We start from the raw sequence: 26,222 nt of genomic DNA, 5'->3' as shown, positions 1-26,222 counted from the left end.
TTCTAATGGTGGGACACTAGCAGCAGAGATACTTTCCTCGACAGCTAGGAGGGGGCTTCCTAGGGCAGACCACCACCCAAAGGGAGAGAGATCAACAAAATCTCTTTGGTTCCTGAAATGCTTTCTGAGGAACCATAGGATTGCACTTTGAGGCATGTAAACAGCTAATTTCTTCTGAATGCTCTTGACAATTTATCCTTTCATGAGGTTTGCTGCATCTAATTGCATTTTCTTTCTCATCTGTTAACCATCATTATGTCAACTGTATTGCCTGTATTTATTACTACTAGCACAATTTTAAAATAAATATATATGTATATATTACATTTATCCTGATAGAGGTGAGATCATAGTGAGTCCATAGAAGCATGAAGCAGAATCCAAGGAAGAGGCTGTCGAAAGAGTTTGCGAGTGGAAACATGACAGGCCTATTAAAGAACGTGAGTCATAAATGGAAGTCATGCAGCGCTGATGTAAGGGGGGGTTGGACACAATGTATTGGGGGTTTCCACACCAGTAGCAATATGTAGGAACAGATTTACAGGATAGACCAAGAATCCTGTCAGATTTAATGAGGAACACAACAGAGTGGCGCCTGCAGCTTTGTACAGCCAATGTATTTGCTTATTCACTCAAATGGGAGCTTCTTCTCCCAATGCAAATTGCAGGCATGGGGAACTCAACCCAGAGTGGGACCACTGCAGAGGATATATGTATTTTTATGTATATTTGTATTTATCAGTAGATGCTAAATAGTGACACTAAATAGCTGTTGATTATGAGGGTTATAAATTGTGTAAATACAGACATAAAATATTTGCTTCAAGCTTATTAGGGGCTAATTTGTTATGTTTATCTATGGGGCAGTACATAGCTGCTTTATCAAGCGAGCAGAAGTGGAATGAAATGTAGATCAGGCCTGGTTCACACCCTTAGCAGTGCTACAAAGCTGCCTCCATACCCTTCATTTCACTCTACAGTTTGGGTCCCCAAGAGGGATGAAGATCAGGAAATAATTGATTGCCAAAAGATCACAAAGGAAACTCTGCTAATTATTCAACCCAAACACTGAACTCTTAATTTCCTCACCACTATCGCCCTATTCTTTCAGATGACTTGCTGAATCAACACACCGGCGAACGAAGAGCCAAAGAGTTTCAAAATGCTAAAAGCAAAATTGCCTTAGCAATACTCAGTGGGTGGCCACTAATAAAGTCCTAGATGGGACCAGACAGTTGGACCTGGGACATGCAGCCCTCCTGTGGGCTACGTTCCTGCAATGCTTAAAGTGTTTTTACTGCTAGTTTCCTTCCTCAAGCAGAGCACCAGCTGTAAGACTTGCCACCCACTGAGCATCACTAATGCAAGTTAGTTTCAGATGCTAGCACCTAGCTTATTGGGCTGTAGCTGTCAGAGGTGACTGGGACACACAAATACCTTTTCATCCAATGTAGCGTTTCTTATTTACTCATCTTAATTCTGGGTGGGTGGGGACAACCTCACAGAAGTAGACATGTTTCAATGCCATTCACAAGGCATCGTCCACTTGATTTTAGCTCCCTTCTCCCATCCACATAGTTCACATGCTTTTGAAAATTATTCAGATATTTCCATATGTGTACATATATTACATAAACAAGCACATCCCTTGATGAAAATCAACAGAATAATTTCACCCTAGTTAACAATTCTTCTGAATCTCCAGTGGGCTAAAAACTAAATCCAGTTTTCCATGTATGAGTTTATTTCCCTTCCCTCTGGAAGGCTGCAATCCTATATACATCAAGGTAAACCTACTGAATTCCATGGGGATTATATCTGAGTACATAAATGGGTAAGTTTTGCCACCAGCAATGTAGTTCATCCTCCTCCTAGCCCAGCTTCACTAGATAAAACATAAGAACATGGGGAGCTGACTTCTGTTGAGTTGGATCATCTAGCTCAGTTTTGTTGGTGTTGATTGGCAGTAGCTTTCCAGTAGATGGGGGTCCATTCTAAGCCTACCTGCAGATGGTGGACATTAAACCCAGGACCTTCTGTGTGCAAAGCAGATGCTCTACTAATGAGCTATGGCCTTTCCCCAGTCTGGTGGTACCTCGGTTTAAGAACCGTCTGGTTTAAGAACTATTTGGTTTACAAACTCCACAAAACCAGAAATAGTGTCTTGGTTTGAGAACTTTACCTCAGTATAAGAATGGAATCAGAATTGTGGAAGGGCACTGGCGGTGGGAGCCCTCATTAGGGAAAGCGCCCCTCGGTTTAAGAACGGTTTCGGTTTAAGAATGGACCTCCGGAACAGATTAAGTTTGTAAACCGAGGTACCACTGTATTCTGTTTAGATTCTGTTTCAGTCCTGGATTTTAGGAACAAATTAATCATTTATTTTTCATTTTACTGTCTCAAAAGATTCCTTCATATAACATAGAAGAACTATTGGATTTAATGAGAACTTTTGGTCTGTCTTTTATTATCACAGTTATAGCTTGCTGAAACCAGACATTTTTAGGGCAGGCCCACCAAATATAACCATTGTCTGCCTGAGGTTGTCCAAATCTTCAACAAGGATTATTTTGTATAAGATTATAATAATTAATGTTTCTTTATTTACTGCTTTTCAACGAATGCAGAGAGCCCCAAAGGGCTGATGATATATACGTATCTTTCTTGAGCTAAGAGCTGTTTGGTCATTGTTTCATTTATTTTTCATTTTTCATCATTTAAATTGTTTTTCTCTTAAAGCAATAGCTATAGACTTTTTAACCTCTTGAGTAAATATATACATATATCCAACATGATATTATAGTTCAGTTCCTTCCCCATTCAAGTGTAAATTTATGTTCAGCTAAAGATTTAACCTTCAATCCTAAGATACTTTCAATGGGCCCAGCCATCCCAGAGGGTGCTAGAAACACTAGATCTCCAACAAGATCGTCGCATTTCTATGAATCACAGGCAGGATTTTAAGAACTATGTGGGACGGAGCATAACAGGAAAGAAGATTGGAGAACGGTGAGAAAAGAGGAAAATTACTTATGACACAGTTAAAAAATGGCGTCTCGCCATGACAGGCTTGCCGGAAAGGAAGGAGGACTGGGGGAGGAGATTCAGGATTGTTTAAATGAGAAGGAATGTTGGAATGTAACTTTGACCTGACAGAACCCCCAGAATCATTTGATTTATTCGGTAAGCCTGAGAAAAATAAAGGACAGATCGGAGATTAATTTTGTTTATGGAAGCGTTGTACAGAGGCTGTCCCGGATTGATATGATTTTTGGAAGAGTACAAAACCCACATAGAATGCCAGCTTCTAACCTGCTTGTGAAAATCATCAGAGATTGCAAAGAAAGGAATTTATGATAACAACAAGAGAAAGGAAGTAACAAAGGACTATCCGGATCAAACTGGACAGAATTGTTTAATTAATGCAGTAAGACAAGTGATAGTTTTGGACTCGAGCTGAGCTTGATGTATGGGTATCCCCCCCAAAAAATTTTTTTTTAAAATTTGGCTGTATAATTTGGAATCAATGTGATGTGGATAATGTGATGTGATTGGCCTGTTAATAAAAATAATTTTTTTAAAAAAAATAGAAACATTAGATCTCCTTCTCTAAGGCCACAAAAAGTTGTTAAACTCTAGAGAAGGACAGCCAGTGTTGGATGTCTCCTCTTCCCTACCACCATGGTACTTTCAGGGGCCCTTGATCTTCTGTTGGAGCATCAATATCAGTAAGGCAGAAAAGCTACATGTCATGGGCAGATAGAGGGCATGTTGGTGGGAGGCAGAACAAAAGTAGGCAAGGATGCAAAGGATCCAGCGCTTTCTGGGTCTCCCTGACCTGTGGGAAGAAGTGAAAAAAAACCAATGGGCATTATTTACAAATTAAAATACTTACACTTCACCTTTGGAATCATGGAATCCTCAAGCTGCCTTGAGAACAGAGAAGTACATAATATAACTTTAAAAAATACATAGCATTATATCCAGGAAATAATCAAACCAAATGGAACAACCCCTGCTCCCTGTCCAAAGAACTTCAAAAATTCTCTGACATATTGCTGCCTTTCCCAGGTATCTAAAACAACAGTAAAAGAAGCTGGATGAACAACCTTTGTGAGGGAATTCCATAATTTTAACACATAACTCATCATATATATAGAACTACCTCTTATCTTAGAGTGCTCATTGAAGATATTATCATTTTTAGAGATAAATCAAAAGCAATTTTCTGCTTAATCTCATCCAAGTTCCAAAATAAGAAATATAGTATTAGATTATTATCAATATTCATTAGTCTTTTCTTTTGCTCTGACCATGAATGTGAATTCCAAGGGTATCCCCTTACCTTTTCATTCCACAGATCAACGATATCTAACCCAGCATAATAATCCAATATATGATTGCCACCAATTCCAATTGTCAGGAATATTCAAACTCCTATATTGATTTTGCAAGAATTTTCAATTCTACCCCCTCCCATTATTTATAAATTTAATACATCTTATTCCATTTTTAAAAGCATATTTTATCTGATACACTAATAGGTAATGTGGGAAACAGAAAAGGCAATTTCAAAGGGCCATTAGATTTTACTACATCTATCTGAGCCATCCATGATAAATTCATCTCATTCCATCTCCTGATATCCTTCTTGATTTCTTTACTATAGATCATAATTATTCTCAGAGTCTTTAAATCCACAGATAAGTTAATGCCAAAATGTTTATTTGAGACTTCTTTCCATGGAATTGAACAGGACTGTCTCCTGGAGCTTTTTGTATCGCAATCCTAGCTTTTCAAATTTGGTTTCATTTAATAAATAGCATGATGCTTTGCTATACTGGCGGAAGACTCTACTAGTTCTGTCTGAAATTATCGTCTGAAATTATCTGTACCTTTATCCTATCTGCTGCCTGTTGCCTGCTATAATTCTTTTTATTTGAGATTATATATATATATATATATATATATATATATATATATTCCTGCTAATGAGTTAACAGTCAAAACAAATAACACAAGGAACAAAGACCACTGTTTCCCAAACAGTCACGCTCTCTAAAGTATGTTTAAATAACTAACCATGTTGGGATTCAGAATTAGACATATTTACAAGCCCAGTGGAATGAAAAAGTAAAAGTGCATCTTTTTCTTTTCAGCTTTCAAATCATGGTGGTTGTTGTTTTTTATACACCTGTACATTATTGAAGTGTACCTTGGTTAGATGTGTGTTTAGCAGAGGGGTGGGCAACCTTGAGGTAATTTTGAAAGCTTTCTACAAGTGATTGGTTCAGATCTCCAGCAAGAGTGATCTGTTTCTCTTCCAGCAGTCCAGACAAAGAGGGAGAGCCATCATACAGCCACCATAAAACAGGAAAGCAGAACATGAAACCTCCTTTTTAATTATGAGCCTGTTACAATTCTGGAACTTCAGAGTCAGGGGTCGTTATACATATGGGAATTAGAATAGGCTAGATTTGCATTACAAACAGTTATAATTAACTGGTTTGGCATCATCATCACTGTACATAACTTCAAGAAATTGATGGGCAAGTGTGAAGAAATAACCAGTCCTCAATACTCTTCCATCAAGACTCCTTCCTTGTTGCCCTTCCTTCTGCCAGCAAGTGCAGGCTTTCCTGCTCCAACAGGTTTTGGGGAACTAATTGGTTTTAATGAAAGGGCTCATGCTTTTCCTATGTTTTTAGCTATTCTTGTTTTTATCTGTAAGCTGCTTTGAGTCCCTGTTAGGGGAAAAGGCAGACATTTTAAAATATAAAATTGTCTCTCCATTGGGGTGTATGGGGTGTTAGGGGACATGTTGTGCTCCTTTAGTCCCCATCCAACACTCAGCTCTCACCTGTGGCTCTTAGACACTGTCAGCATGTGACAGAAGCCACACCCTGGGAATGGATTCGACTGGCTGGCTAAACCAGGTGAGGGTAGCCGATGGGTCTCAAACACTCAGTGAGTTAGGGACTCCCCAAGCTCTGGAGGATTAAGCAGACAGGATTAACAGTGGGTCCAATGTTCAAGAAAGTGGTTTCTACACATGCTGCAGAGGGAAGTGAGGGGCAGATGAGGTCATCAACCCGGGAAGGTGGCTAATCTAGAAGAAGGAAAACTATAATCCTAAACCTCCGCTACCTCATGGGATATCTCTGGGAGAAGAAAGATCTAACCAGTAGACGCTACACAAATCCGGAATGGAGTCTTAAGATGGTTGGATGGCATCTTGGATTCCACCTCCTAACAGCTCCTGCAGCCAAGCTGGTACCAAACATATTGCTCTGCTTTCCTTTGAACTACATCAGCAAGGCCAAAGGGGGCAGCCCAGGACCTTCATACACACTGCCAGGGCTTCTGCCACAGGGACGTCACTTCAGTACTGCTAACACAGCAGTTTGACTTTACCCCTGTCTTTCAAGATAGATAGATGCCAACAGCAAAGATCTCTCCATCCCCTCTGCCTTTATTTATTATTTTATTTATTAAATTTGTACACCAGCCTTCAGCCTGCAGATCTCAGGGCAGTTCACAACATAAAAATATGGGACCTTTTCCCACCAGCCATCATCAACTGGACAGTTTTCTGTGTGCAAGCACAGGGAGTGGTGAGTTTTGAGAAACCATGGCTATCAAAGCCCTGCTTCCTCACAACAGTTGCTGTCTTCAGCTGCTCCAATTTCATGCACCGACCTACAGCCCCTGAGCCTACCTTCAGTTGCCAGAAGGGCTTCACGGTAGCTTGGGAAGCAGCAGGGCAGCTAAGCATAGCAGCTGTCGGAAAGCAACAGGAAAACAGAGGGGAGAATTCTAGGGACATGACTGAGTTGTAATTGTGATCAGGTTGATTAGCAAGTCTGCCACACCTGCTGGGACCAGACGTGTCAGCAATGACTGTTCCCCTACCACACACACACACACACACACACACACACACAAGGCTTTGTCCTCTGGAAGCTCATCAGCTTGGTTTTATTTTTTGTGCAATGTACATCTTTCCAAGGATATCTCACTTAAAAATTTGCATCAGTGATTTGCAGAAGGTTGAGATTCCCCAAAGAATCATGGTTTAATTGCTGTTATTATCTTCATAAAGCTGTCCAGGGTGCATGTGTGTGCTTTTATCCCGTGGTTATTTAAAGCTTATCTCAAAGACATTGATAGCAGTGGAAGGTCTAGTGGAAGACTGCAGTCCTGGATTTCCACTAGCAGAGTTATGGTAAAAATAATAGGACTCCTAAATCAATCATTGGCTTTCTCTAATTTATGGCATTGTTGTATTTTCAGGCCCAGCCGTGGCATACACAGCACATCATTATGGGGGAAAGCAGTTACTCGATAATATAAAAAAAGATAACTGCAGAGATATTTAGTGTCAGCCCTCTGAAGAAAAAAATAAAATACTTAGACAACGGGTAGAAAGTCAATATTATAAATTGAAATGACAAAAAAAACCACCCTGAGATGCCTTAATAAAAAAACAAAACACAGCCCCCCCCCCAAGCTTTAAGAGTTCACATTAGTTTTAACAAGTTGCACAATGCAGTTGATTATATGATACATAGCAGAACTTTCAAAAGCGAGATGAGATGTTGTTAGACATCTTGAGAGTTTTGTGGTGGTAGGAAATGCCCAGCTCTTGACAATGGACCCATGTGTTTTGGTGGCACCCAATTCCATCCCTCACCCACAGAGTATTTCTGCCAGATGGTGGATCTGCAGTCCACCAAGAGCAAGAACTAGAGATCTAACCACTCAAGTCAAACTTCCATTTGGAAAATGCTTTGAAATTTCATGAATTGATATTCATTAAATTCATTTCAACATTATGGAAGGTGTTGTATCTACTGCTCAAGCTGTTTTGCTAATGCCTAATGGAGCTGTGTCCATGATGTTCCTTCAAACATGTTGGATGCTTGAGCATTCCTCCAGGCCACCCTTCCTCCACCTGATGCCTTCCAGATGCTTTGATCTACAACTTCCATCAGCCCCAGCCAGCCCAGTCATTGCTTCAAGCAATGACTACCTCAGTTGTTATTCGGGAATGAAACCAGAAAGCTATCTGTGTCCAAATGAGAAGCCGTGATGACTTAAGGGTTTTCATGACCATTCCAGCATATTTGGGACACTTGGAGGGTATGAAACTGCATCACAGCTGCACATTGACAAGGAGCCCTCTGTGACTTCTAAACAAAGCACTTGCTGCTAGACACCTTGGTGTACAATATAAGAAGCCAACACTCTCCATATGCAGACCAAAGGGAAGCCACGTTAATGAAGATGGTTCTGTTTTGGGAAGCTCTGCATTGCACTTCTTCTAAGCCTAATTTCCATAGGAAATATAGGTCTGCAGCACTTCTGGGAGAGCTTCTGATTAAGTCAGTGCAAGACTATGATTTCAAAAGCATTTAGGACTATGCATTTGTTTCTTTTGCTTCTTTACATATACATTCGGATGCACAGATTTTATGGAAATTTGCATCATGGACGCATGCCCTGAGCCCTTTAGGTATTTAACAATGTTCCTTGTCACTACTGGAAGGCGATTCCTGTGGTCACCAGCTGCCTCATCTCAGACGGTGGAGCTATCTGAAGAACAGCCTTTGCCAATCATCTTAACACAGGGGCAGACTGATGTAGGAACTTCAGTACCTAAGGCTGAGTACAAACCACATATTGAAATTAGATTGAAAGCACATTTCCCCTCCCAAAGAATCCAGGGAACTATAGTCCACCCTCTCAGAGAGCTACAGTTCCCAGCACCCTTAAACTACAGTTTCTAGGATTCTTTGGGCTGGGCGTTCATCAGTATGTGGATGATACCCAGCTCTACCTCTCTTTTAAATCAGAACTAGTGAAGGCGGTGAAGGTCCTGTGTGAGTGTCTGGAGGCGGTTGGAGGATGAATGGTGGCTAACAGATTGAGGTTGAATCCTGACAAGACAGAAGTACTGTTTTGGGGGGACAGGAGGCGGGCAGGTGTCGAGGACTCCCTGGTCCTGAATGGGGTAACTGTGCCCCTGAAGGACCAGGTGCGCAGCCTGGGAGTCATTTTGGACTCACAGCTGTCCATGGAGGCACAGGTCAAATCTGTGTCCAGGGCAGCTGTTTACCAGCTCCATCTGGTACGTAGGCTGAGACCCTATCTGCCTGCAGACTGTCTCGCCAGAGTGGTGCATGCTCTGGTTATCTCCCGCTTGGACTACTGCAATGCGCTCTACGTGGGGCTACCTTTGAAGGTGACTCAGAAACTACAACTAATCCAGAATGCGGCAGCTAGACTGGTGACTGGGGGCGGCCGCCGAGACCATATAACACAGGTCTTGAAAGACCTACATTGGCTCCCAGTATGTTTCCGAGCACAATTCAAAGTGTTGGTGCTGACCTTTAAAGCCCTAAACGGCCTCGGTCCAGTATACCTGAAGGAGCCTCTCCACCCCCATCGTTCTGCCCGGATGCTGAGGTCCAGCGCCGAGGGCCTTCTGGCGGTTCCCTCATTGCGAGAAGCAAAGCTACAGGGAACCAGGCAGAGGGCCTTCTCAGTAGTGGCGCCCGCCCTGTGGAACACCCTTCCAGCAAATGTCAAAGCGATAAACAACTACCTGACATTCAGAAGACATCTTCAGGGAAGTTTTTAACGTGTGATATTTTAGTGTATTTTTGGTTTCTATGGAAGCCGCCCAGAGTGGCTGGGGAGGCCCAGCCAGATGGGCGGGGTATAAATAAATTATTATTATTATTATTATTATTATTATTATTATTATTATTATTATTTAAATGTATGGTGTATATGCTGCCTACATCCCATGATGTGTAGGCCTTTAAAGGCATTTCTATGAGGTATATACTACATCTAAAAATCCAGCTCTCTTCCCTGGCACTGTCAACTTACCTGAAGCTTCAGAACAGTATGCATCAGTCTGGTTTGGCACATAAGCATGTAATTCGTACAAATGGCTCATGAGTTACCAAAGTGAATTTAAAGTGGACGCCATGAATTGTGAGATTTATTTATAAAGGTCTCCTGATGAGGTAAGAATACGATATCAGGATGTGAGGTAATATGCAAAACAGAGGTTCTCTGCATGAGATGAAAGAAGAATCTTAGCACTAACAAAATGGCAAACAATATGAAAAGTAAACCCCACTGAATTGTTCCTAGGGCTGCATATAAAAAGCATCTGAGTTGGAAAATCTGCCCGTGCAATCCTCTGCAAACTAATCTGGTAGTAAGCCCCCTTGAATTCAAGGGGGCTTATTTCTAACCATGTCTAGGATTTTGCTGTTAGGCTTCAATTCTGCACCTGGTTTCTTGGGGGTAAGCCCCATTGGACTCAATGGGACTTCATTTTAAGTGGGGGTATATAGCATCACACTGCTAATCTGCAGTTTCTTCTTATTTGGGGAATTCCTTTAAAATTCTGCTTCTGTTTGGGTTTTTATTCTTCCCTCCTCACCTTATTGTTTACAATCTCACTTAAAGTGCCCTGTAATTCATGAGGCCCTGCTTGGATTCTTGAAGGTCACTCGGGTCTCTGTATGTAGTCATACAATTCTGTTTTTCAAAGGTCAGCAGGGGGGGAAAAAGCAAAACTCTCCTTTTGGCCTACTCTGGCTCTGGAGTAATCTGATACTCTAGGAATCAATATATTCTCGAGACAGCGTTCCATGGAAAATGTAAACCTTAATGTTATCTGATATTTGGGTTGTACAAACTCAAGCAAATTGCCGAAACTATAATCCCAGGCTGTGAGTCGCTGGTCCAGATCTAATCAGTAACATGCTCTTCTGTCCATCAGCAGCATTTCTGGTGTAGCAGAGGAAGAATGGCTTGCGCGGTACTGCAGTTATGTTTTTAGCTTTAATAAGATGTGTAGAGGACTGAATAATGCTACATAATATTAACAAATTATTAGAGCATTTTAAAGCAAGTAAACTATCCTATACCGTTAGCTCATCTGGGATGGTGATTAGCTTAGCGGTAGAATGCATTCCTGGACTGCAGGAAATCCCAGTTCATTCTCTGATAACTTCCATTAAAAGGATTGCAAGGTTTGGGAAGGCCAGAGAGCAACTTCTACTCAGTGTAGATTGCACTAGCTATGGGGGAAAGGGAGGGGGAGAGAGATGGATAGGGAACTACTGGCAGATTGCTGAATACTGTAAAGCAGATTGGTAGGGATTTTATGAGTGTTTGTGACAAGGAGTGCTTGTGTCATGGGCCAAGGGGAGATGCCTTGGTGAGAGTGGTCAGACAGGGAGAAATGGGACAAGACTGGAGAACTGAAGGGACTCAACCCAGGGGAGGGGACCAGCAGAGTGGGGGGGCAGTGAGCAGAACTCATTGGTGATCTCTGACCCATGGCAAGGGGCAAATAGGTTGCATTGTCATTGGATACTCCAAGTGCAGCATCCCAGCTGATCAAATGCTGCCTTCAGCACCACCCCCTCTGCCAGTAAAGAATCACCTTTTTCAGTGGAGAGACTAAAAGATAAATCTTACAGTGAGATGGTCTCATCGTACCTACCTCCATCATCAAGGACAAGGAGACAAGTGCACCAGCACAGACTGCCTCCTCCACACACTCACCCTACTTGGCAGGCTGCTTGCTTGCCAAGATCTGAGCCTCAGGACATCAGCCACATGAATGTAGGTGCCCACTCTGCTCTTCAAAAGGGGTGTGGGTGGGTGTATCGGGCGAACAGTCATTGCTGATGTCTGGTCCCAGCAGGTATGACAGAGAGAGAGAGAGAGAGAGAGAGAGAGAGAGAGAGAGAGAGAAATGTTGAGTCAACATCTTAGCTTCTGCATAGCCATATACTCTAGAGCTCCGCCATACTTTTTGACTTAGTAACCTGTGATCAGACTTACATTTGGACACTAGCAGATTGTGGAATAAAGCCTTCTGCATGAGTGAGAACCAAGACAGCTTGCAAAACACAGGTAGGTTTTCAGGACAAGAGAGGTGGTGTTCACCTCTTTGGGGCCTATTCAGGTTCTCCTGAATATTCTTCTGAGAGGACAATGTTGTGGTGATTGTATATAACCCCAGCCAATGATACTGATTCATTAAATATGTCTATCATGGGAGAATCACTATGCAATGAGAAGTGATGATAAATGGTGACCATCAGTCATGACATTTCATCTGTTGACTAGCAATAGGGAAGCTTGAAGAATTCAATAAAAGTCAACTCTGATGCAAAGTGACTTGATCTATAGCTCCTGGAATAATGTGTGGATCAGATCATAATTACGCTTTGGATTTCATTCTTTGAATGTTGTGGTGAACAGATCTCAACTCAAAAAATGTACCAAAATGTTATTTAAAATGTGTATTTTAGAATGAAATAGGTTATGAATGTATATATTAAGATAAGATACATATCTGAATGCATATTTTTGTGAGACAATGCATTTTTTTGAATTTTCGTGCAGATTGATTCAGAAATGGGATGAAACAGATTTGTTCATCACTAACAGCAATAGCTGTTTCACATGCTGGAAATCATCACTTGATATTGTCATCATTGATGGATGGTTTTTCATGTTCTAATTCATGCAAATTGTGAAGTCATCCGACTTTCAAAAGTGAAGTTCCTTTGAGCTATAAATATAATCAGGCTATCAAAAATAACCAGATGGAGACATTCTTTATCCAAGCAAACAAATACTAGAAAAAACCAGAAACATGCGCATATATATATATATATATATATATATATATATGAATATGCATTGAGCACAGTTTGAGGATGTTCTTAGAAACACCTGGCTCCTGCCAATAATTGCATTTGTGGACCCTTGATTGTAAAAATTGACTGGTCTGAAATCTGCTGTTGTAATTATGGTCTTCCATGGTTGCATGGATTCTCAGCAAGCTCTTTCATTTAAAAATGTCCCGCTGAAGTCATTCTTTAAATATTTTCATGCTTCAAAGAGGAAAGTGTCTTGGAGCCAATACTTTTTGGGAAAGGCTACCAGAATGAAGGCTGTGTGATTTCATAATGGGTTGTGCTTCCAGACAGCAGGAATTCAAAAGGTCCTGGGAAGAAGCAGAAACCAAAGATCTGATGAGATGAAAGCATTAAAAAAACACACACCCTTCCAAAGTGGAATAGTTCAATATGTATTCCAATATGTATTCTTTTTTAAAGGGGTGCAAAAAAATTCTTGCCCTTACCTAAATCTGCTCTTGGAAACTGAATAGAGATCCCTAAATCAGAACTACTAAAGTTTGGTTTGTAAGGAAGAAAAGTTCAAAGCTAAAATATTTCAGTCATGATGAATTTAAAAAAGGAAGAGTTCAGTATTTTTTCTGAATTAAAGTGAAAATTCACCTGTTTGGTTTTTGTCTGGTTTATTTCTTCTGATAGTGTCCCATTTCACAAGATAGATACTTAAGCAGGGAACAGAAAAAGAACCCACTAGCTGAAGTATTTTTGGCCATCTTCATCAGGCAGAAGCATGACTGCTACATGCTGAAGATAAGTAGAACATACACGGTAGGCAATGCCTGCCTGCCTGCTCTACAAGTCCTGGGAAAGACAGAAGGTGACAAGGATCTGTGAGCAGTAGATCTTTGCAAAGCCAATGTGAGAACTTTAGAAAATGAGGCAAAGCAGGAATACGTGGGGCCATCCCTCCACAGTCAATAGTTTAATTTTCCATAGTCAGTTTACTAAGCAATTGCCATTGACATATCTAACACAGCTACACAAAATTAACTTAGTGATTTTTGTAGTCAAATTGCCCTAAATAAGTTTTCATTTCTCAAAAGTGTACACGTACTGCACTCTCTCTCTCTCCCTCTCTCTCTCTCTCTCTCTCTCCCTCTCATTTGTATATACAATGGAACCTTGGCTGTCAAACGTAATCTGTTCTGGAAGACCGTTCGACTTCTGAAACGTTTGACGACTGAGATGCAATAGGCGGTTGGCAAATTCCATTGAGAAAATGGAGAAACCCACCTCAGAAGCTGTTTGACTTCCGAGGCGCATTTGAAAGCAGAAGCATTCACTTCCGGGTTTTCAGCCTTCAGGTTCCAAATAGTTTGACTTCTAAGACGCTCAAAAACCAAGGTTCCACTGTATATATAAAGTATATATAAGCATTCCAAAAACTGGAATATGCTGTAGATTAGCTTGGAACCAAAAGTCTGGGTAGGATGGAGAATTGTGTTCAGATTCCCTAGCCACAGGTGGTGAAATGTGGAAACAGCAGATTGAGTTTGATTATATGACTGAGAACAGAAAGGAACATTGTACAAAATGCCTTGTATGGGTAGAATAAAGGATAGAGGCCACAAACTGTAGATTAAAAAGAAGGCCCCTTTCAGATATCTAAGACACAGAAATGCTCCATCTGGAGCAGGACTCCCCTGTCTTTTACTGTTTGTGATGAAAAAGTAGGGAATGTACTTGTATATGAAATGCACATGTGAAAAGCACAGAAGGTAAGTTGTGTGGCTGCTGAACACCCCCCACCCCAACGCAAAAGCATCTAATGCAGTTTGCATTTGTTCATCTGAATACAGTCCCAGACTTTTCATTCTGGAAGGAACTGAAAAGACTGTTTATATGTGCTACAACAGCTGCAAGGATGCTCCTTGCCCAGAACTGGAAAGATGACAAGATACCTACCAGGGTGGATTGGCAGATGAAATTATTGGACTACGCAGAGGTGGCAAGATTCACCGGATAAATCAGAAATCAGGAGGATCAAAACTTCAGTAAAGAAGGGTATAAATTTATATCATATCTGAAAGATCACAGTAAACACTTGAACTCTTTGGCAGGTTGTAAATAATTCTTGCAATGATATATTGACCTTGGATACAATGGAAGATTGTAAATTAGATGGACTTATAATATGCAGTTTAAAAAGCTTCCTGAAGAACCCATGGAGGGGAGGAGGGAAGTCTTGAGATTCAGAAGAATCTTGTGTAATTTTTATTATTTGTGATTATGAATGTGAATGAATTTGTAAAATCAAATAAAAACTTTTTAAAAAAAGAATACAGTCCCAGACAACAAACACTTCAGGCGTAAGGGGGCAGAGACAGCTAATGATTAGCAAAATTTGCAGACTAACATCTGATGACACCACTGTGTAGATTTCAGCCACTGACCTCAAAGTTTCCAGCACTACTTGCCAATCCCCTGAAACAGAGGTTCCCAAATTGTGGTCTGAAGGCAGCTGCTTTGTCACATGATGCTGGCTCCCTTCTGCACTTTAAACTGGGACATCATATCATCTAAAATTACACCAAACAATTTTTGAATACCTTTTTTACATATAACCAGCTAGCCACTGCCACAACAGCAGTGGGAGTGCGATTATGAAAATGTCCAGGTAGGCATCATGTTTCTCATTACAGTGAACAGATATGAGATTGCTTTCCCCTGCTAACCTTGTAACACCTCAGAAATGGATCAGGGTTCTTTCCCAAAACAGATAATTTCCCTATGCAACCTGAGACTCAAGAAAACATCAGGAAAGGAAAGGGTGTGTGGGATTTGGTGGAGGCCGAATGAGAGAGAAGGGAAAGAGAAACCAAGAACCCTTTGCCAGATCAGTTTTTATTCCAAGACAGAAGAATTCCAGTACTTGTACATACATACATACATGCATACATGCATACATACATACATACATATATACATACATAATTTTATTTGTATGCCATCTTTCCACAGTTCAAACCATGCTCAAGGTGGCTTTCAGCATGAAATAATGCGTAACTACAGCATAACAAAAGGTAAAAGGTTAAGGTAAAGGGACCCCTGACCATTAGGTCCAGTCATGGCTGACTCTGGGGTTGCGGTGCTCATCTTGCTTTATTGGCCAAGGGAGCCGGCGTACAGCTTCCAGGTCATGTGGCCAGCATGACTAAGCCACTTCTGGCGAACCAGAGCAGCACACGGAAACGCCGTTTACCTTCCCACCGGAGTGGTACCTATTTATCTACTTGCACTTTAACGTGCTTTCGAACTGCTAGGTTGGCAGGAGCAGGGACCGAGCAACAGGAGCTCACCTCGTCGTGGGCATTCAAACCGCTGACCTTTTGATCGGCAAGTCCTAGGCTCTGTGATATATCCCACAGCGCCACCCATGTCCCTTTTAACAAAAGGTAGTCATAAACAATAAATAAAACATTGAAACAATACATAGCCAAACTGAAACATTTCCACATAAATCACAAGAAGATCTAAAATAAAGAGACAAAAAACGTACAGCAACTACAGCAAACAACATTACAGCCCAAGAGTCTGTTCAGCAGCCTCAGGTTTTGTAGATGGAGTCAGTCCAGATCCCCATTTTTGCAGGCCACATGGGAAAAAGGCCTGCAAGGCATGGATCAGGACTTCCAGACTCACAGCCAAGATGGTCTCACCTCGTTCATGGCTGGTTTTTTACTAAGCACCAAGTTTCTTCTTTGAGCATAGCCTGGAAGAAATGCATAGAACCATAAAACTGTAGTGTTGAAAGGGACCCCAAGGGACATCTATTCCAACTCCTTGCAATGCAGAAATCAAAACTAAAGAATCCCAGACATATTACCGCCCAACCTCCATTAAAAAAACCTCAAATGAATGAGTGTCCATCACCTTCTGAAGTAGTCTGTTCCACTGTTGAACAGTTCTCGCCATCAGAAAGTTAGTCCCAACATTACCGTAAGTTAGAATCTCCTTTCTTGCCATTTGAATCCATTGGTTGGAGCCTTACACTCTGGAGCAGCAGAAAACAAGCTTACTCCATCTTCCATGTGACAGCCCTTAAGATATTTGAACCTAGCCATCATATTGCCACTCAGTCTTCTCTTCTGCAGGCTAATTCATTAGCATCTCTAAATAGGGAATTAGAAGACAGGTGCTAAGGAGGATGTGGATCTTTGAAAAATCCAGTCTGGTGCACTGTCAAGTCTTTGAGGCTGCATTCCTAAAATTGTATTAAAATGCTAGATAATGCAGCTTATGAGACATAATGCCATAATAAATTAGTCTGTAAGGTGCTACAAAACTGGTTGGTGTTCCTGTCAACCCATCAGCACTTAGTGCTGAAAGTGGGACAGAACGGAGTCCAATGTTGCCTCGCTTTGTTTTAAAAAGACCCAAAACCATCTCCCTTGTTTTCAGATCTGGTGTAACCTAAAGAAAAACCGCCCCACAGCCCTCCTCCATTCCACTTGGAGCACTGAGACAGGGCCAGCCCACCCATGAGGCAAGGTGAAGTGACCACCTCAGGCAGCAGGATCCACAGGGGCTCTAAATCACAGAAGCTTCTCTAATACACCAGATGCCAGATTATTATGAAGCAGCAGTTAATTTCTATTCTGGAAGATGCTATAATTCAGACGTTGCTGCACCTTGTTGCACTTAACCAAAAGGCGCTCTGCACATACTCAAGGATGGCTTTGAGCACTTCAGAAATCCAAAGCTGAGAAATAAATCCTGGAACTAAACCCAAATAAACTGGCTCAGATTATGGACAGTTATGAAAGTGATTTATTTGGAGTAACAAACACCATGAACATCACATTGAAATATAGTCCTGTTCCGTGGATGCCATGTCCAAACAGGCTAGGATCTTTCAGAAGCCTGAATGGTGATATCATAGACCACAGCCTGCTGAGGAATGCTGTGGGGCAGTTCCAAGGCAATCTTAGACGGGAAGCAGGGCAAATAAAGCTCCCTTTGCATGGTTTTTTGGTAAGGCAGCTGCATGGAGTTCAGCAGGAAGCTCTTTGTACTGCACGCTCCGGTCACAGACACAAAGAAAAAGGTCAAGAGCTTCTGCATCTGTATGTGTCATATTTATGTCACCAGAAATCAAATGCTTACAAGGGGAATCTGAAATGAAGCACATGTGCTGCCAATGTGCCCCGGAGAACTAAGAATCTGGAAGGAGCGAAGGTGTGTGTGTTAAACCTCCCCTTGCACTTGGAGAAATTGCACAGCTAGAGAAACAATGGCTGAGGGGTAAGCTTTCAGCAAGAAGCACAGATGCGTATTCAGCTGTGCAACTTCCATTAAGGCTAATCTCCTTGACAGCCTGCCTTTAAGGATCTAAGAGGGCAAGGCAGCACAAGTGAGGAAGGGCTATTCTTCTCCACAAATCTAGCAATGGGAAGAGAGGAACAACAGTTGAGTGGTCATCCGAGAGAATTAGGGCAAGAGGCATTAAGATTCTCCAGGGCTGTTGTTAGAAATTATTCTACTTGCCACGATAGATTTAAATACTGAATTTGATCCAATTTGTTGCTTGTGGAATTATTACCCAGATAGGTTTGAAGGGATACGGAATGGTGGAAGTGAGAGATTCTGAAAGTAATGCCTGTTGCGCTCTGGGAACAGGTCCATGGAGAGAACACATTAATTCTATTTAGATTTCTAAATAGCTGCCCCATAAAGTGAAGGAAAGAAAACCCTGCCAGGGTCATAGGATGGGGCAGCTGCAGGGAACGTCTTCCACCTCCCTCCCAGAAGAGAAATCTGTCGTTACAGAAGCGGAGACAAGAATAGGCTAGAGGGAAATGAGAGGTGGCATCCTATAATAATGCTTTGTGCGTTAAATATTTATGCCCCGTCTCATCATCATACTGACTCATAAGGTGACTAAGAATCATAAAAATGCATAAAGCCACTGACGTTTCTGCAGTAGAAAGACCTGACATGTTATCATATGGATTCAGCTGCTGCAGTAAACGGCGCTGAAGGCCGCGGGGGGAGACAGTGGGTTGATCCAACATTGCCTCTTCATTTGCAAACAGGTGTTGGGGTCAGAAGAAGGTCCCATTCGTGGAAGGGGGCAGGCAATTTTTGCTGATCCACGCTTTCCCCTGCAGCCACCTGCACACCCCTAACAAGAATCTGCTCTGGAATGTTGGGGGACCCTCACGAACAGTGTGGGAACAACCTTGCTAGCTTTAAAAGAGGATTAGACAAATTAATGGAGGAGAAGGCGATCGAAAGCTAGTACACATGATGGTTACTATGTTCTGCCTCCACAGTTGGAGGTAGCCATGATTCTGAATACAAGTTGCTGGAAACCACAGGGGGCAACAGGGCTCATTGGCCCAATCCAGCAAGCTCTTCTTATTTCCTTAAGTGGAAAGTGACACAGAGGACAGATGGGGGAATCAGTGAAAACTGTCATCCGGTTCTGTTAGGAGAAGCCTCTGTGGGATCCAAGTCCATTCTGTGAAATGAAGAAGTCCTCACAGGTCCTGTGTTGTTCTGAAGAATGGCAAACAGGGGGGCTGGGGAATGGATGGAGGATGGATAGTCAAGAGGCCAGGCTTCACAAGACTGATTCTTTGTTGCCTGCCACCTACCATACCTCAGAAGGTGGAGAATGCTCCAAACATTATTGTAAGGGTTCATAGAGGAATAGAACAGCAGGTTATCCTGGTCTCCAGCTGTTTAGGGCATGCTTTCCATATCACCCTTAGAGCCAGGGAAAATTCAGGCAGGCCTGGGGTATTGGTCAGAGGAGCAATAGCTGCTGTGAGCTTTCTCAGCCTCCCACTGAGGGAGAATTCAGAAAGCATTCTGTCAGAATTCCACCTGCCCTGTGGCTCTATAAATGAGGGGGAAAGACAGGCTGGCTTCTGTCACTGGTCAGAGGACTAAGAGCTACTGGAAGGTTACACCACATTCCTTTCAGTTGAGAATATGTGACACAACTGCCTCAACTGGCATTGGCTATTTAGGGAGGGGGGTGTCCAGAAATATTCAGGGAGATTCCATTTCTTGGTTGTTGTTTTTCCTTTTTTTAAAAAAGAAACACACAATTTTAAATATTTAAGTAAGCCACTCAGAGCCTTCAGGACGGGAAGTGGGATATAAATCTGATAAATGAATTAAAAGGTTTAGAACGAGCAACGAAACATTAAATAGCAATCCAATAACACCAGCTGATTAAACTATCCATTAAAATACCACATACTGTATGCTAAAATAGAACTGAAATCTCCAGAGAGTGAGACCTACTTAGTTTCTGCTAGTAAAATGTTCCAGTAAAAGGGAGGGGACATCACTCAGGGACAGGGAATATGAATAAAGTCTTTGGCATCCCAAGTGAGAGGCTCTCAAAAAGTACCAATACAGCTAGCTGAGGATGGCAGGCAATTGTAAACCAGGCCAGATTTTATGGTGACACCCCCTCTTCCCCAATTCATTCTGTCAAACCAGTCGTCAGCATGGACTGCAGATCTGAGATTTCGGTTACATCCACACCATACATTTAATGCACTCTTGTGTCACTTTAACAGTCATGGCTTTCCATCAAAAATCCTGGAAACTCTACTTTATTAAGGGTACTGACAACACTACAGACCTACAGGTCTCAACACCCATTACAAACTACAGTTCCCAGGATTCTTCTTTTCTATGGCATGAGGTACAAAGGTTCATTAAAAATATATTGTGTGGAAGTGATGTTAGTCATCAGATCTTTTGGAGAGCTCGTTGAGTTACAGGATGCACTGAGGGCTGTTCTGTATTCCCCCTCCTGTATTTATAGATGGGAAGCTGCTTGGAACAGCTTCATAGAATAGTAAACATGTTTTTTAAATGGTGCAGGAAGTGACCACATGCCACTCCTGTGTAGGGCCACTGAACATACAACAAAATGGCTGCCACCAACTGTACAACATGGGGCAACATTTTGTTACACATGCAATGGTCCTTTGTTCATAGAATTACACAGGAAGTAATGTACAGTCACTTCCTGCATCATTTTTAAAAGCATTTTTTTACCTGGCATGGTGGAGGTGCTGTGATCTGAAGCTGCTCCAAGTGCTTCACACTGTTAAAAGGGTTTTTTTTAAAATTAAGAACAGCCCTTAGTATACCTTATAAGTACTCCTCAGTTGAGGCAGGGGAGTTGACCGTTTTTATGTGCAGATTTGTTCCACACAGGAACAGAGCAGAACATAGGTTAAGATGTCAACAACTAACTGTCTCATATAGAATCAGACCCTTTCCTAGCAAAAACCACCCTGCCTCTGGAGCCTGTTTGATCTTCTAGAACAGGCCAGGCAATCTGTGGCCCTCCATATATCATTGAAGACCAACTCCCATCAGTTCCAGCCAGCATGACAAAAGGTCAGGGATGAGGGGAGTTGAAGTCTAACACAATATGGAGGGCCACAGGTTGCCCACCTCTGCTTTATATAACCTTTGCCTGTCAGGGTAGCCTGTACTGGCTGTGTGGGCAATTGGTCTCCTTGTACCTCTGAATCCAAATATGCTGGACAAAGAATTGGACACAAACTAGAGAGACCTGTGTTGAAATCCTCCCTCAGCCACAATAAAGCTTACTGTGGGTCAAGAGGACCTTAGACCACTCATTCATTTTCAGCCTAATCTAGCTTGCAGGGTTGGTATGAGAATAACATGAGCATTAATTTACCGAAGGATGGGTGGAATAAGAGCAGAACTGATAAATACAGTTTGGCCTACACATATCATACTGCTTGAGTTCTTCAGCGGCACAATAAATATAGGCTGAGTTGCTTGCTGGGTATGTGATGAAACTCCTACACAACAGCTCTGTTCCATATTTAATTCCAGCACAGACCCACTCATCCCTCATTCTCATCAAAGCATTTGCTTATGTGAATTCCCCTGTAAGGTCCCCAGAGCAGCGGCACTGACAGTCAATTTTGTGATGTTGGTCTGAACCAGCAAGTAACCACCTACTGAATTAATATCTGGTGTAGCAGTGGGGACAGGCTATAAAACCAGCCGCTTATTTGACAGTCCTACTTCACAAAGAGCTGCAGCATAACGAGTCTGACCGGAATCAGAACCCAGTGAAACAAATAATAAAAGTGTATTAAGATGTGACTGAAGTTAAATGGGTTATAAAATATCGTACAGGGTTTGTTTGTTTGCTTGCTTGCTTTTTGCTGTTGCTGGATTATTACATTTTGAGCTTTTAAATTTGTTTTTCTTTCATTGCTTTATAAATTTCACCCTAGCTGCTTATTGTACTTCTGCTGTGGGACTTTTTTCATCATTTGGTAATAACAAACATTTCTAAAATAAATCCCTTTAGAAAAGATCTGGATACCTTAAACCATTACAGAGGAGGAGGACAAGGAGGAAAAGGGCTGGAGGACCTCGCTCTTCGATTGTCCCAATACTTGAAGAGCAAACAGTGCAACCAAAAGACACGTAGACCACTTGAAAATTGCCTGCTGTAGCAATTGTAATGTTCTGTGCTAGAAGTGGTGTGATATTTTTTTTATTGTATTTCAACAGGCATGTTGCGGGCCACCTGAACAAAGCTTGCAGATTACTGGTGGTCCACAGATCACTTTGGGAACCCTGGCACTAGAGCAAGAAGTCATATCTCAAAGGGGAGATCATTCCACAGACAAGGTGCCACCACACAAAAGGCCCTGTTCCAAGTTTTTGTGAGATGAACTTCCACAGGCTACAATACAGCAAATAGAATATCTTCTGAATATCTTAATGGATGGGCAGGTCTGTATGGTGGGGAGATAAGCTTGTGCCTAAATGTTTGGGACATTAAATGTCAGCAAAAAAACCCATAAACGTTTTGGCTACTTGGCAGCCAGTGCAGCTCTTTCAGCACAGGTGTCCTATATGTACAAGAGGATGTTCCACTTAGCAACCTGCTTACTCTATTCTGCACCAGCTGTAGCTTTGGAACCAACCTTAAGGGCAGCTCCATATACAGTGCATTGCAATAATCTGGGCCTGGGACTGGCCATGCAGGGGTCTGCGTGGCTAACCAACTCTGGTCCAGAATCAGTTTTAACTGGGGAATTATTATGTCTTAAATTTGGGGGAGCTACTGCAGAAAAGACTCACCCCTAACTCCTGCTGTGGAGAGGGCATCAGTGCCTTCTCCTGTCACTGAGGAGCCTTGTTCTTCTGGGCATGTGACTGAGTAAAACAGGTGTTGGGCTGGCACTGACATCACCTCTGTTTCCAAAGATATGGAGATTCCACAGTTAGAATGGGCAAACCTCACAAAACTAGCCTACACCAAGGAGTGTCTATTTGTTTGTCCAGTCCCAGGACTCTGGCTGCATGCCATGCTGAGAGCTGTGCCCACCCTGCTCTTCAAATGGAAGGTGAAGGTGAGGAGATGCCGCTCATTGGATCAATGTCTTAACTTGTGCTTAGCCATGTGTTTATACCTATGATGTACCTGCTGCACCTTGTAATCTGAGCCTTCGCTAGGTGCTGCTCTGATTTACGCATTAAAGCATTTTGCAGAAACACAGGTGGGAGTTTGAATTCTTTGTCTGACAGCGATGGCCAGGACACAGACCAGGACACAGACATAAGGGCAAGAAGTGAGGGATACATTCTAGTACACAGACCTGTAAGATAGCCAGAGAACTATGGGAACCCCCATTCTTTCTAAAACACCGATTTCTGTGACATAACATGAACTCGGAGTCATTGTTTATGCAAACTCTTTTACACATTAGTCCAATTTATATTCCAAGAGACAGAAACCAATATCTTCTCTTGTATAAAACACATTATTTTGGTTCATGTGGAAACTTTACAAATGTGCGTTGTTATATTTTGAATGATGTGAATTTTTTAAAAAAATATAAAAAATCACCTTCAAATAGAAACAGATCAAATTCCACAGGAACAGCTATAAAATGCCTCAGAAAAGTGAGAGTAAGCACTGATAATTGAATTTCCTCTCAGTTTAGAAAATGAGAACAGTGGAGAAAAGTGATGAGAACATCTGGTGTGTTCAGCGGGGTCTTGCTGCCAGAGTTTAATTGTGTTTCTGCTCCAACAATCAGTTGCAAAGCAATACATGAGAGCATGATGGGATACATTAGATATCCCATCATACATTATATATACATAATAGGCCAAACAGGCTCCCCTTGTGTTAGTAGCTAAGGTTGCAATATGGATTCCTCCTGCCCCACTCAGACCCACGGAAGCAGCTGCAGCTGCAGACAATAAGGTTTCAATATGGTACTCATTTACTGAAGAACAAACCCTACTACAGTCAAACCTCAGCTCCCAAATACATCCATTTTGGAACATTTCAGTTCTTGAACACCGAAAACCCAGAAGTAAGTGTTCCAGTTTTCAAACGTTTTTTGGAAGCCGAACATCCGACGCCGCTTCCGCTTGAGTGCAGGAAACTCCTGCAGCCAATTGGAAGCTGTGCCTCGGTTGTCGAACATTTCGGAAGCCGAATGGACAACTGAGGTTTGACTGTATCCGGCTTTCTGTGTTGGGTTGCACTGGAAATCTGATAATTTGTAACACTTCAGAGGTAGCAAAAAAGATTGGATTGTTGTTGTTTTTTTCTTTCTTTCTTTTTTCTTTTTCGCTGAACTCTGAGAGATTTGGAGAACGATGTCCTGGGGGCCAACATGGTTTTATACTGTGGACCTGGTTCACCAACACATCTAAAGCCCTAATCTAAGTCGTTGTGAGCCTCCTCTGAAGATCTTAGTGAATGGCAGGAGTGCCAACTAGGCCCCACAACTGTGGGTGCCATGTAGCATGCATGACCCTGGCACTGAAATTTGTGGATGCCCGGCTCCTTCATAGGGAACTTTGTGGGTGCTCGGGCACCCAGGGCCACAGGGAGTTGGCACCTATGGTGAATGGACCGTGCAGTGGGGAGGTATTCTGTCAGGTAACCTTTTCCCCCAGGCCTACAGCTGGAAAAACTCCTGTAAACACCAGAATTCCATAACAGGTGCAGCTGTGGACGGTGGCTCTCAAATCCACAAACTTTGAGGTTGGCCCATCCTGAATGGGGTTGCGCTCCCTCTCAAGGAACAGGTATATAAATGGGTTGATCCTTGTTCCATCAGTGTTGCCAGATGCACAAGTTAACTCAGTGGCTAGGAGTGCCTTCTACCTTGGCTGTTTGTAGAATGCTCTCCCCAGGGTGGTTCATCTGGTGTCTTCATTACATATCTTTCGGCGCAAGGTGAAAACATTTCTTTTTCACCAGGCCTTGGGCCGATTGAGATCCTATATTCTTTGAAATGTGTTTGTGGGAGGAGGGGATTGTTGGTTTCTTCTTGTTCTTGCTCTTGTTTTGTGTTTTTATTTTGTGTTTTTATCCTGAGATTTTTGGATGAAGGGCAGTATACAACATAAATAAATAATAATAATAATGTCTCTTTGGGACTGTTTCTAGAATCATTATTTCCTTCATTTCCCAGTTCTCTGAAACACAACACAGCCTTCTTTCTTTCTTTCTTTCTTTCTTTCTTTCTTTCTTTCTTTCTTTCTTTCTTTCTTCCGTGAGAGGAGCAGGGAGACTCTCTTTCACCATTCAGCTCTCAATTCCTCAATGGATTTTGCAGAACACCTGTGATACACAGCATATGTAGTGTACTGATTAATCCGGACTTGTTTGGAGGTTCACTGGTGCAATTTATTAGTGAGCAAAAAGGATGTGTCATGTTCAGAAATCCTAACTCCACTTTTGTTTATGACAATTTCATTATGACAACATGTTGAGTGCAGGGGGCTGGCCTCTAATTTATTACCATGCAAGTATTTTTAACCACATCTACCCCATAGTAAATTTGCACAGGCTGGACTTTTTGCATTACTGCCATTACGAAACTGTGCAAAAAGGGGGGGGGGGAGACAGCAAATCAATTTCATAGTCGGTGCTCACGCAGCAGGAGACAATTCATACTGACATTTGATACCTGCTGGCTGCTGCTTCCAATTATGCCAGATGCCGGGAGAGCAGGGCTGTCGAAATAACAGTGTCGACGGTGCAATCAGGTTGGTTAAGATTCGGGGAGTGTGGTTGCGCTTGGTTCAGCATGTCGTCAATTCCCCACCATAAGCAAAAGAGTGACACCTACTCCTTTATTTTGTTAACTTCTTAACTGGCAGAGAGACACCCATTAATTCAATGTAAAGCTGCATCTTTGGCTAGAGAAGTGAAATCTGCCCAGAGGCTAACAATCAAAAAGATTGGAGGAGATGTGAATGAAAAGTGAAATAAACATGATAAAAAAAGCTATAATAATACAGGCCTACTAGACGGTACAACAAGAGTGCATTGCAGCCCTTGAGGCAAGATCATGCGAAACACTTGTCTGGCGGCTCACAGAACACAAGAGAATGGCCATGTCATCAAATCAGATTCATTGTGCATCCCCAGCATTGACTTAGAACTTGGGTAGTAAGTAGGCAGGACGGAAAGTTGAATAC

The 26,222-nt window shown here is 42.1% G+C and overlaps 1 long non-coding RNA gene across 2 annotated transcripts in view; it reads right to left on the bottom strand.

Moving 5' to 3' along the window:
* Nucleotides 1–26,222, bottom strand: part of LOC310841668 — a 58,230-nt gene that overhangs the window by 20,106 nt on the left and 11,902 nt on the right. The window contains exon 2 of one of the 2 annotated variants that reach the window (XR_014562672.1): nucleotides 11,534–11,717. This is a non-coding gene — a long non-coding RNA (uncharacterized lncRNA). The remainder of the gene's footprint in view (nucleotides 1–11,533; nucleotides 11,718–26,222) is intronic. The other variant, XR_014562673.1, reaches the window with a different exon arrangement.

The sequence above is a fragment of the Podarcis gaigeae genome (genome assembly GCF_964106915.1).
Source record: "Podarcis gaigeae genome assembly, chromosome: 3".
Taxonomy (NCBI): Eukaryota; Metazoa; Chordata; class Lepidosauria; order Squamata; family Lacertidae; genus Podarcis; species Podarcis gaigeae.
This window is presented reverse-complemented; position numbering and strand designations above follow the sequence as displayed.